Here is a 14257-nt window from a genome sequence, read left to right as displayed (position 1 = left end):
CAGTACTTCAAGCCTGATCCACAGATTAAACTGAAAGTTGCATGCTTCTCAAGGTTATTTATTATGAAGTGATTTAGTTCAATACCTGACTCTTTTAAATGGACATTAAAGTAATTGTGAATATATAAAGCTACTTTAGTCCAACTGTTGACACAACTGTTGATATTTATATGTGCAAGTCTATAATTTATATATGCTGCGTAGCAATGTCTGTCAATCTCTTTTGTTATATATGTCTAATCTGTATATTGCATACATGTAAATACCTAATATAAATAATGTGGATGCAATATGAATATTGCACATGTTAAAAAATGGACATCATTTATTGTTGTCCATAACAAAGTTTGTTTTCTCTTAAATAGTATTTGTCAAATACAAAACTTTCTAGGACTTTTTGATCTTTTTATGATTAGTTAGTTATTCTGAATTAATTAGTTCTAGAGACAGGTTTTGTAAATGGTTGGTATGGTCCCACCACCATTCGTATTTGATTGCAGGGAAGTGTTTGGAAATTTAAAATCTGTTGATATGAAGACCATGCTGAAATTTAACTTTTCAGGGAATAATTTGAAAATCCACAGTAGCTAAATCAGAGTTATAAACTGTTGACATGTACAGATTAAACATTGGGGGGTGGGGTCATGACCCCACAAAATAAAAGTCAGGGTTACATTCCACTCTAAGGGATTGAGATGATATATGATGTCTTTCTCCCCTCCCTTCTAATCATTAGAAAATGTCCAAAGAATGATCATATGCCTCCAAAATGCTTCAGTTAAAGGGATTAATTATTTGCGCTGTGCAGACTAAATATTGTAGCTACAAGTATGTACTAAATTTGCATATATGCTGGGCCTTTTTTTGTAGCTATGTGGGAGGTACATAGTTTATTTTTGGCTTCCTTTGTGACTCACTCTATATTGATTTTATCTGGACATTTTTCTTTCAGGTCTTGGACGAGTTAGGCAATGTAAAGTTCTGCATCGATGCCAGTCAGCCTGATATAGGGAGCTGGCTCAAATACATCAGGTTTGGACGGAATTATGAACACAACCTAGTCGCATGCCAGATAAATGATCAGGTATGTTGAAAATGCTTGTTTGACTTTATCACTCAGGATTTCAAAGGCTTGAGACAATTGCAAGCTTTAAGGAGAATACAGGATTAGTAGCTGATAGCAAAGCTATTGTGGACCCTCATGCCACGTTTGCTCCAGCGTTAAGTGGCATAAGGGAGATGTTAAACACAGATTATGTGCATTTTTTTTCACACACACTGACTTTTTTTTGTTGTCATTCAACATTGTCATTCCTTGTCTGCTTACAGTTTAGTGATTAATATGTGAAAATATGAAATAACCGTCCCTTTATAGGACTTAGTAAGCTCAGGTCTGATGCAAATCGTCAGTGGAAGGAAACAATCGACATTAGCAAAACACTTTAGAAAACCGGTAATAGCCAGAGCCAAATTACAAAGCCCTGATGTTTCAAAAGAGGAAAACAATTCAAAATGAAACACCAAGAGTTGTGCGAGTGATTTTTCAAAAAAGATTATCCATTCTCTGTATACCACACATTTTGGCAATTCTTGGTGAAGGCCCAGAATCCCATCAGAAGGCCATAGACCACATTACAAACTACTCTCAAAGCTGCACAGAATGAAATGGAGCAAGTGGTAAATTAGGACAAAGTGATTAGCTGGGGCTTAAATTTATCTTAAGAAAACTTGAATTTTGTTATCCTGTGTTCACATATCTACTGACACACAAGTACAGTTACCTAGTACAATTTAACATGATGTTTGTAGAAAATAGGAAAATGAAAAGTCCAGAAATTTCATTTAGAAGAGCCTTATGAGATTTTAATGATTTTTTTAACATCCTGAATATAAAGAAAGTCTGATCACACATAAATATGTCAGTAGGCCTTGTCACATATTTTGGGTTTAAATTATTTGTTACATTTGGTGCATTGATATGATAGCATTGTCATTAAATTAGTAGACTGAAAATCCAAAGGTCAGAAATGATCCAGAGAGATAAATTAAAACCCCGCAAGCTAGCTGGGAATATTGAATTAAGTTAATTTGTTAAAATTGGAATTAAATAGCTGAGCTCAGTAATGATCATGTAATTACTGGACTGTAACAACAAGCCGTCTGGTTCACTTATGTTTGTTAGGGGAAACAAACAATTGTCCTTACATGGTGTGGCCCAAGTATAAATCCAATCTTAACTGTGAATTGACCTAGCAAACTGCTTCATGGTTTTCACCACTACCTTCACAAGGGGCATTAGGATGGACAGTGAGTTCCTGTCTTATCAGTGGTACACCCATGGCATCCTTCATTTAAAACATAACAGCAGTAAGGTTCATTTATAGACTGGACAAAGGAGCCTAAATTTTAATTTGAATAATTCTGTGTTAGAAATATGGGTGAGTCAGGTTTGGTGTAGATTATAGATATCTGAATTTTAAATAAGTTGAAATGCGCAAAGAGCAAAGTCTAGAGACTAGCCAGAAAGACAGGGTGTGAGTTTGGAGGCATTCAAAGTTATGAACGAGAAATTTACTGTCAGGTGGCTGAAGTAAAGGAGGCAACAAACAGAACTGGCTGTTGTTCCAGTTTTTGATGTAGTCGGCCTTTGACCTGGGCATATCTTCTGAGGATGAAAGAGGGACAAGGTGGTAGACTGTTTCAGCCTGAGACTGTGGCTGGGAAGGGAAATAAAGTTAGTGACATGGGTGGATGATGTGACAGGAAATAATGGCCAATCCAAGACTGGATGTTGGTGCATTTTGAATACATAAAGACAGTGCAAAGGATGAGAGAAGAGGTGGAGAAGTAAGACTTTGTGTCTTTGATAGATATGTTAAAGTAAGTCCATGGCTGAAAATGAAATCACAGAATCACTGAGATTGACTGGAGGCATGCCAATGAGGAAGATGGGATTTGCAGTGTTTATGTGAGTCAAGGGAGGATTCTCAAGATAGATTGTTGTGGAAATCCTGAAATTGTGCTCTGGGGATGATGGAGAAGACATTGAAAGAGTTGTTATGGCTTTATTTGAAAAAAAAGTGGAAACAAGTTCAGCAAATCGCTCACAGATAAAATAATGTCTTGGTCACAGAAAGTGGGATCTGTGTCTGGTTAAAGCCTTTTGCGCTGTGGAAGGAGGGAATTAAAACATAATTAGAGAGATTTAAACTGGGAATTATGGCTAAGATGGATATGGCTTTGGGAGATATCAACACACTCAGTGACTTTTCAGAGGCCAGAAAGGTTGGAGTTGGTTGGAAAGCCAGTAGGTTTTTTTTGAGGAAGTGTAGGTAGGATGTTACCTGAAAATGAGAGACATGGTGAGGGTGGAAGAGTGGTGGCAGGAAGGAAAATTGTGTTACTGTATTTTGATGGGAATGGGATCGGCACGGTGGCACAGTGGTTGGGCGGCACGGTGGCACAGTGGTTGGGCGGCACGGTGGCACAGTGGTTGGGCGGCACGGTGGCACAGTGGTTAGCACTGCTGTTTCACCCCACCAGAGACCCGGGTTCAATTCCCATTCCAGGTGACTGACTGTGTGGAGTTTGCACATTCTCCCCATATCTGCGTGGGTTTCCTCCGGGTGCTCCGGTTTCCTCCCACAATCCAAAGATGTGCAGGTCAGGTGAATTGGTCCTGCTAAAATTGCCCGTAGTGTTAGGTGAAGGGGTAAATGTAAGGGAATGGGTCTGGGTGGATTGCACTTCGGCGGGTCGGTGTGGACTTGTTGGGCCGAAGGGCCTGTTTCCACACTGTAGGTAATCTGATCAAGACACCAGGAAATGTGACCCATGGATTTGATGAGCTTGGTGCAGGCATAAATAATAATTGGATTGTAGAATAGTTATATTATGCCAAGAGGATATAAAGAACAGCAGTAACTGATGGAATATATCCAACTAATGATGAAACACAATCTACCATTAAAGTATTACACTGAAATATTATTAAGATAGTATACACAAGCAGTTCTGGAAGAAATACATATGGCAATTGTCTGTGTTTAAAGATTTAGTTGTTTACAGTTAAGGCATCTGTATTAAAAAAGATTGTGCTAAGAAATGGTTAAACCTATAATTCTAATTTAGTAGAACCATTTAAAATTCCTTTTGCCTTCAAAGTGTAATTTTCATTTTTGTGAGATCTGCTTGTTTTTATTCTGATTAGTTCTCTTTTTAAACTGTTGATTTTACTTTATTACTGTAATGTGATTACTGATGGCTCTGCTGGTAAATCATCCTAAGTACATAGCGATGGTTGACCTGATGGATGGATGAATAGATGAAACTGACTGGAAATTGATCACCAGAGAAAGGGGCAGGGTCTGGGTGTTGGTATTAATATTGAAAGAGGCACAACTTGAAGCTCTTGATAGTTTGCTGTGCATTTTACAGATAAGAAAGTAACCTACTTGTATTTATGGATATTACTTAAATTTTAATTTTGCAAACATTTGAATATGATTGCCAAATTTCATATATATAAATTACTAATCAAAATAAATCACATTATATGATAGCAACTTTATATGGGCTAACAATTATGTTAAAACAGTGAACAAAAGAATTTAATTCTAAACTGTTACTGTGTTTGCATGTTAATACTGCACAGCATGACTTCATCCTTATAAAGAGGCAGTCTCACCATCAAAATAAACCTTTGCAATAATTCCTATTAATACTGACTTTATTCTCAGCAGATTGCAGAAGTTTTAAAATTATCATCAATAAATAACATAAGAATTTGTCATTTTGTTCAATGTTTTAATGAAACTGTTAACCTCTTAATTCTAGGGGTTGGTGTTAATTTCCCTGTGAAATACCAGACAATGGAATTTCATGTGAACTCCTTAAGCATTCTAGTACTAATATTTACACACTGTAATTTCAAGGCCAGAGATCTCTCAAACATATGCAAATACAGAGCACATATACATTAAGCCTGGAGGTTCTGTCAGCTCACGATTTCAATCAGCACAAATTAGTGAAACATTTAAAACAGGAAATTTTAAGGATAAATCGTCAATGCAATTCAGATTCCACAGTGTTTTGCAATCATTTGAAAAAATATTGCATTGGAAGCTGACCTACAGTCACACCAGAATTTCAGATTATATCCCAGTCACCGTGGTGAATGTGTTTGTGGCCAATAGATTGTTAAAATGTTTATTTTTTAAGATAAATCAATTTTCTGCTAATACAACAGATTACTGCTCATTTAAATATGTTAAGAAAATTTTCTAAAATAAAATATCTTTTTCAAAAGGCTCTAAAACATTGAAATGAAAACAGATCTACAGTCATTTGCTTTTACTCTAAAACATTGTTCCTTTTGGATTGGTTGATTGTAATTTATAGTTATGATATAAAATTAGTTTAAGTAGAAAGATGGGAAAAAACAGAATGTTAGCGCAACTTGCCCAGTTTGCCAATTGGATCCAAAACTGAAACTATTCAATGCATATATAAAATATATAAGTAAATAAATCCACCTCAAATGTATTGCAAAAATTAGCAAAGACAACAAGCCTTTTGAAATCTTTTCCACTACATCAAGACGTAAGCTATAATTTATAAAAACAAATTGCTGTTGTGCCTTATGCTCCATCTGCTGCATGTACAGTTTAATGTCTATGGTAAAAAGTGGACAAAAGAATTTAATAAATTCATTACTTTATCCATGAATACAAGTGAACAATACTTCCTAGGCTGCACTTTCTCAAAAATTTTTAGAAAAGATAAATTCAACTTCAGCAATTATATCATGAAAATTTTGCCAGTTTTTGTAGCAGTATCAATGTTTACAGATTTTGTTTTGGCCAATCTCCCAAAATGTCCCTATTCCTTAATTGCTTCTCATTACTTTTATCAATGAGCGTTCCATCCATGGGGAATTATTTTTGTAATTTTTTATCAATGTTCTTTAAATGATACCTAACTAATTTAATACACTCTCATATTTAATGCATTTGTTGGCACAAGCCTAGCACCGAGTCTGGCCAGATAACACTGCACACATCACTGCTCTATTTTTGCATTGATTACCCTTTTTGTTTGAGAGTGGGATAAAGAATTGGATAAAAAATTAGCTCATTCACAACTCTCTGGCATTCTGTTAATGAAACAGACCACATTTAACTGCTAACAGACAAAAGACACTTTGACGAACAATATCACAACAAGCAGGAAACTATGCATGCTGAAAGTGCCTCCATTATTCCACCACAACTGGAAAAATTAAAGCAATAATTAGCCAAATTGGAAGGTATTAAAATTAGTTAACACCAGCTTAAGTAAAGATTTTGCAGGTGGTTTGCTTGGTAAAGGAATAGTTCAGGATCATACTAATTTTTGGTTTAGACAATAGAATGAAATATGATCTTTTCATGGGATTAGTGGGTTTATACTTTAGAAGATTCAGCTGTTGCCATGAGCACCCTGTTTTTTGACCTTAGTGATTGTTACATTGTGTAATGGCTGTTAAAGAGCAAATCATGGATGAGTTGAAATTTAGAAATGTAGAAATGTAGAAAAATAGGAAGCAGGAGTAAGCGATTCAGACCATTTGTGCCTACAGTTCCTGTAATTCCCTCCCTAAGGGCATTGTGGGTCAGTCTACAGCACATGGATTGTAGTGGTTCAAGAGGGCAGCTCACCCCCACCTTCTCAAAGGTGTTAGGGATAGAACTTAGAACATTATAGTGCAATACATGGCCCTTCAGCTCTCGATGTTGCGCTGACCTGTGAAACTAATCTGCAGCCCATCTAATCTGCACTATTCCATTATCATTCATATGTTTATCCAAAGACCATTTAAATGCCCTTAAAGTTAGCGAGTCTGCTACTGTTGCAGGCAGGGCATTCCACACCCTTACTATTCTCTGATTAAAGAAAATACCTCTGACATCTGTCCTATATCTATCACCCCTCAATTTAAAGCTATGTCCCCTCATGCTAGCCATCGCCATCCGAGGAAAAAGGCTCTCACTGTCCACCCTATCTAACCCTTTAATTATCCTATATGTCTCAATTAAGTCACCTTTCAACCTTCTATCAAACGAAACCAGCCTCAAGTCCCTCAGACTTTCCCCATAAGATCTTCCCTCCATACCAGGCAACATCCTTGTAAATCTCCTCTGAACCCTTTCCAATGCTTTCACATCTTTCCTATAATACAGCAACCAGAACTGAAATCAAATACTCCAATTGCAGCCGCACCAGAGTTTTGTACAGCTGCAGAATGACCTCATGGCCCCGAAACTCAATCCTTCTCCCAATAATAGCTAACACACCATATGTCGTCTTAACAACCTTATCAACCTGAGTGGGCAATAAATGCTGATCTGCCAGTGGTACTCACATCTCATGAATGAATGAATTAAATAAATGAGCCTATGCCCCCATGGCTGATCATCCAACTCCATAATCTATAACAAAGAATGGCAGATGCTGGAGATCTGAAACAAAAACAGACATTGGTGGAGAACTCGACAAGTCCGGAAGCATCTGAGGAGAGAACGGGGAATTAACTTCTCAAGTCCAGTGACTATTCCTCCAAATCAAAAGTCTGCTTTTCTCCAATATCCTTTGATCCCCTTAGCTCTCAATGCTATATCCAACTCCTGCTTTAAATCACATAGTGTATTGGCTTTGACTGCTTTCTGTGGTGGTGAATTCCATGGGCTTGCCACTCTCTGTCCCCATCTCTTTCATAAATGGTTTACCCCATACCCTTAGACTGTGGCTCTTTGTTCAGGACTCACATGCCATCAGGAGCATCCTTTCTGCATATACTCTGTCTAGCCCAGTTTGAATTTTATAGGTTTCTATGAGACCTTCTCATGCCACCTCATTTTTCTGACCTCCAGCAAATAGGATCCTAAATGATTCAACCTCTCTCAGCAGTCAGTCCTGTCATTTCAGGAATGAGTCTGATACATTTTCTCTGCACTCCCTTCATCACTAGATTACTAGATTACTTACAGTGTGGAAACAGGCCCTTCGGCCCAACAAGTCCACACCGACCCACTGAAACGCAACCCACATTCCCCTACATTTACCCCTTCACCTAACTCTACTGGCAATTTAGCATGGCCAATTCACCTAACCTGCACATTTTGGATTGTGGGAGGAAACTGGAGCACCTGGAGGAAACCCATGCAGACACGGGGAGAATGTGCAAACTCCACACAGAGAGTTGCCTGAGGCGGGAATTGAACCCGGGTCAATTACCAGAAAATCCTTCCTCAGATAAGGAGACCCAAGCTGCACACTATACTCCAGGGGTGGTCTCACCAAGACCCTGAATAATTGCAGCAAGACATCCCTCCTCCTCCACTTGAATCCTCTCACTATACAGTTTGTCTTCTTCACTGCCTCTGCGCCTGCGTGCTTACTTTCTTGCACCTTGTAATTTGTGCATAGTTGTGATATTATCAATTTCTCTAAATATTGTGTTGCAAAATCCTCATTATTTACTCAGTCTGAATTTAGATTTCCATCCCCCACCTGCTTGTTACCAAGATTCCCTTCCACCATTTCTGGGGATTTGCTCATGTCTGCTTATCCTTGTTTCTGAAACGTCCATCACCCAATGATATGATCTGAAATGTTCTTCTTGCTGCTTGCATCATTCAGCAATGCAGAGCTTTGTGGTCTGATGCCCCTACTGTACAAATGAAAACAAAATATTATGGAATCTGAAATATAAACAATTGGTTAGAGAAACTCTGCAGTTCAGGCAGCATCTGTGGCAAGAGAGACGTTTTGAGAATGTGGTGACTCTCCAACTTGAAGAGCTTTCTGTGTCCCAGGCAACCAATGTTTAAGGCTTAAGACCTCAATTTCTGGACCTTCCTTTTTTTTAATTAGGGAAATCTATGTTCCCATTTTCTTTTGTCTGTGTGTGGAGTGAACTTGCTTCTGACTGCCCACATTCAACAATCGCAAGCTGATCACTCAGCCAACCCCATTTGAAATTGTCTTCCAAAATTTGTACCTTTTTACTTTGGTACAGAGTATCGGAAACCACCATTTTGATCTTGACTCTAATCTTCACTCCCTGTATATATGCCACTTATGTTCCATTTAAAGTGTTCTATTATTCTTTTAAGTGAAAAATGTTATATTAAATGAAAATTGTTCATCAAAACACGAGGAGAAAACAGACAAAGTAGGAATAATTCCCCAACTGATTTGGGTAACATTGTGACACAAACATTACTTATCATATTAAATTTTGGAACGTAGTAATGGGATGATTATGTACAATGCAGCATGGCCCCAGCACTTGAGCAGACAATGCAGTGATATCAGCAGGATGTGATTGCAACATCATCAGCAGCACATATATGCAGCTTCTATTGAGGCTGAGTAGTGCAGGAGGTTTGGTAGAGCAGGAGGTTGGCTAGTGTGGATGTTTAGGTAGCGTGGAGGTTGGGTAGTGTGGGAGGTTGGATCGTGCAGAGGTCGGGTAGTGTGGAGGTTGGATAGTGTGGAGGCTGGGTAATGTGGGGAGGTTGGGTAGTGTGGCAGGTTGGGTAGTATAGGGGTTTGGATAGAGTGCAGGCTGGGTTGTACAGAGGTTGAGTAGAGGAGGAGCCCCTCACCACCTGGAGAGGGGTTCCTCGCAGAGAGGGATGCTCTGTGTGGGGGTAGAGGACATGGTGTTGCTGCCGCAATGCCCAGCTTCAGTATGGGGAACATAGGTATGAAAATGGTGGGGAGAGGAGCTGCAGTGGTACACCTGATATTGAGGCACAACCTCCTGTCTCTGAGTAAGGGTCTCACCCCAGGGCAAGACAAATGGGACGAGAGCAGTGTTAGGAAACTCCAAATTGTGGTCCTTTAGAACCATGTGTTCTATACAGACTCTCAAATATTCAAATAAGGATAGCAGTTTCTGGTAGGAGAGAGACCCTTATGTTGTAGTGCACCTTTTAGCAATTGTAACTGCTCATGTGAAGTAGCAAAAATGGTGAAGTGAATAGCTCAGACCTCACCGAGTCCTGGAATAAAACAGGAAACCATTTCCTTATCACCTTTTGAAACAAGCTTCTGCTTTTGGTCATTTCAAATGATGTAAAATACATTTTTAGGCTCTCAGCTATGAAACACAAGTCTAAAGTGACTTGCAACTCCTTGATTCCTGCCTCTGAGTTGTCCAAAGGTAACATTGATGTGGTGTAATTTGTCCCTTGAATATTGAGTCATGACACTCTCCATAGCCCACATGTAGTGGCTGTCACCTCTGCATCAGAGCAGTTGGTTTGGGCAATGAGTGAGCATAAAGTAAGGGGATAATTCAGCAGATGGTTAGTGAGGTCAGCTGGGACACCCTCCCCTTGATGTTTGCAATAACAAGAGTTAGTGTGTATTCCCGAAGCAGGACAAGCTGATTTTGCATTGGCGTCTGCCTTCATGGGGATGGGGGGGAGCTCAGAGGGTGTTACATTCTTAGACAGCCCTGTCAAGTTGCTACGTGAGTTGCAATACACGAAAGAAAGTTTGTTTGCCATGCCTGAACCAGAAAGCATCCCCGGAAATAACACCATTAGTGGCAAGGTGGCCAATCTACAAAGCAGATCTTTTGTCATTAACACCTTTTGAAACCCATTGCCTGATCTTTCACATTAATATGAACTAATGTTGGATTTCTTAGCTGTTAAACAATCTCTGTTGACTGCAGTAATATTATCAATTTACATACTTTTGATTGTTCTTTGGCTGTGTTTATATTCATCACACCAGGAATAATCTTCAACAATTTGCTCAAGTCCTCCAATCCTAATCCCAGGTTACTTGATAGTATTTTATTCTAGTTCTTTTTCAGCTTGCACAAAATTGTCCATTTTTATTGCAATTGTTTTATTGTCATAACCTCAGCTCAGAGAATATAGTTTTAGTCCAGTAGATTTTAAGACTGCTGCACTTGTGCTAATAGTTTGAAAGAACTATCAGCTAAATCTCATTCACGCAACCATCCCATATCTAAGTTTGAGTTTTGAAAATATTTGTTTATGAATTTTCCTTTTAAAAGATATCGATTTCTATTTCCACGTCCTAATAACCCACATGCTTTGAAAATCTACCACTCCCTTCGATCGTTCAATGATGGTATTAAAGTTATTCCTATAACCAGCAAAATAGTTTTACTTGATTTACTTAACAAAAATTTTTATAGTTTAAAATACCTCTATTTCTAAGAGATTTTATTTTAATGTAAATCTTTGCTGAATTGCAAGGATCCTCAATTTCTCGAGTATATTCTTACACTTTTTCATTATCTTGCTAAATCCCCTCTGCATCAGTCCCTAGACCCTAAGATGTCCAACATATTTCAGCTGCTGGAAATCTGAAAATAACACAGATGTTGGAGGTACTCTGTAGAGAGAGAGAGGAACAGAGTTAACATTTCAATTTGTCACTTTATTTGAATGTCATGATCTGAAATGTTAACACTGTTCCTATTCCCCAAAGCATATTTGGTCTTTCTTTAAAATAATAGGTAGAAGTTATTGAAGCAAATGGGATTAGGAATTTTAGTTAACGTGATTTCATTGAGCAGGAGCCAAAATCTCAGTTTCCCATTGGTGGGTGAGGTTAAGGGATCCATTCAGTGGTGTTTCAGCAGCAATTCAGGACTCATTGTATGTGGAGGCAGGAGTGCCTGCATCCTGCACCATAACTTATTTAAATCGCAGTGTCACCAAATTAAATCAAGATTGTGTAATTGCACAGATCTCAGAAAATCACGATACCTTTAAATAGCTAGATGACATTATGTGACAAAAAGGGTCTTGATTTTATTCTCAGTTAAGCAGTCAATCTATTAAGTAATTGAAAAGATAAAACAAGAATGGCAGATGCTGGAAACCAGAATATAGATCCTACTCCTCAGATGCTGTCTGACCTGCTGTGCTTTTCCAGCACCACTCTAATCTATTAAGTAGTTGGTCAATTAGTCAACCAACCAGCTAAGTAAATAATATAGCAATGATATAAATGAGCCAGAGGCTTAGACTACATGTAATCCCAAGATGTTATATCACTGCATATAGTTAGTGTCATTAATAAACTTTAAGGCATCAAACTTTACAAGGACCCCATCTTTGTGATATACCTTATGTTGACTAACATCCAGGGAAATGCGTATACCATATCACACTGGCAAAGGTGTTTTACTGGAGCAAACCATATCATGGTGGCAATAGCAAGTAGGCAATAGATGCTAGTCACAAAACGCTTGTTCTGGAGGCAGAACATGTGATAGCAGCATTGGCCGTTGTGAAAACTTCTACTTCAGAAGATCACCAATTATATACCAGTGTTCAGAGCTGAGGTTCACATCCACCAACCAAGACTGAAGGCTACAACCTGACTAATGTACAATACACACAACAGAGGAATAGTAATGAGTGCTCTTTCTCTCTCTCTCCTTTTAAGAAAAGAAAACAGGCCATAGTTCAGTCTAATTAATAAAAACAGTTTACTAAAGGCTGAGGAGAAGACGGATTTGGCAAAGAAATCCTAAAATGAAATGCAGCCCAAAACAATAGAAAGAAACTTCTATGTGCCTTTAACACCTTCCCTGTTTACATTTATTGGTTGATCCTGTCATTTTGTTTTCTTTGGAAATGAACAAAAGCAGAAAACGGGTGTGTGACATCACTCTGATGTAGTTTTTGTAAAAACTGCAGACACAAGGTCAGCTCAGCAACTATTTTAACTGCAGCAATAAAGAGAAAGAAAGTAAGAAGTGAACAAGAAAAAAGAAAATCACTAAACTGCTATGCAGATCTTTTGTATCCCTGGATTTTAAAAGTAAAGATGGAAAACTAACATCTGAATATGGATTGGCCCCATGTCATTCTGTTAGAATTTCAGTTATTTAAATAAATTATGATGCTGTACTTCATAGATCAATAAAGAAAGACAAGCAGTCAAATTTCTTTGAGTTGAAGAGTTATGGTAGCAGCTATAAAGTAGAATTGAAGCAGAGATGAGATCAGCCATACTGTAGGGCCAGCTAACAAGAGTTTCCACTTTTTAAAAGGTCAGTTTAAGTTTTGAGTCACCTTCCAAGTTGTTCCAAGGCTTGAGTTTGTGTCATATTATCAACAGCCAGATGAAACAACTGACCAATTACTGGACAGATGTTGACATAAAGGTACGGTATGTGATTTAATTGATTTAGCAGAAAGTTTTATGGAACAAATCATTGCTTCTGCACCAATTAAATCCTTTCAAATTACATTTCTGGACAAATCTAAAGAATATACCATTGATACATTTCAAAAGACAATTTTAAAACAATATTAGCAGTCCAGCAGCATCTATAGATGCTTGATTTTACAACAATTATTACAGCCATCAATAATAGCAGTAAAACATTCCAATCATGTATGAGGTGTAGGTTGTTTCACCCACCAAGACAAGAAACCATAATGGCCTCCTCAGGAGGCAGACACGGGCTGTAAACGATAGGGTACCCTTTGTTGTCCAGTACTTCCTGGGAGCCAAAAAACTACGCCATGTTCTTCATGGCATGTAACACATTATTACTGAGGATGAGCACCTCGCCAAGCCTTCCCCACACCTCCACTTCTCGCCTTTAAACAATGACCAAACCTCAAACAGATCATTGTTCGCAGCAAACTGCCCAGCCTTCAGGACAACATCGACCGTGACACCGTATAGCCCTGTCATGGCAGCTGCTGCAAGATGTATCAGAGTGTTGAGATGGATACCACCATTACACGTGGGGCCAGGTACCAGGTACTCATGTGACTCAGCCAACGTTGTTGATCTCATATGCTGCAGACAAGGATGCCCTGAGGCATGGTACATTGGCGAGACCAAGAAGACTCTACAACAATGGATGAATGGGCACTGCACAACAATCACCAGGCAGGGATGTTCTCTCCGAGTCAGGGAACACTTCAGTGGTCCAGGACATTCAGTGATGATCCTCCAAGGTGGATTTCAGCACAGGCACTAACACAAAGTGGCTGAGCAAAGGCTTATAGCCAAGTTCGGTACCCGAGAGAATGGCCTCAACTGGGACCTTAGGTTCATGTCAATCTACAGGTGACCCCACTGCACTACACACACTTACACACACACACACACACACACACACACACACACACACACACACACACACACACACACACACACACACACACACACTCATGCAGACCCTCTCTCAATCACA

General features: G+C 38.7%; 1 protein-coding gene across 12 annotated transcripts in view; it reads left to right on the top strand.

Annotated features, from left to right (window-relative positions):
- mecom (MDS1 and EVI1 complex locus) overlaps window positions 1-14257 on the top strand; it is a 239013-nt gene that overhangs the window by 11992 nt on the left and 212764 nt on the right. For all 12 annotated transcript variants that reach the window (XM_060834453.1, XM_060834462.1, XM_060834461.1 and 9 more), the window contains exon 2: window positions 953-1084. The gene's annotated coding sequence lies outside the window, so the exon portion shown is untranslated. The remainder of the gene's footprint in view (window positions 1-952; window positions 1085-14257) is intronic.

This window comes from Hemiscyllium ocellatum, chromosome 13 (assembly GCF_020745735.1).
Source record: "Hemiscyllium ocellatum isolate sHemOce1 chromosome 13, sHemOce1.pat.X.cur, whole genome shotgun sequence".
Taxonomy (NCBI): Eukaryota; Metazoa; Chordata; class Chondrichthyes; order Orectolobiformes; family Hemiscylliidae; genus Hemiscyllium; species Hemiscyllium ocellatum.
This window is presented reverse-complemented; position numbering and strand designations above follow the sequence as displayed.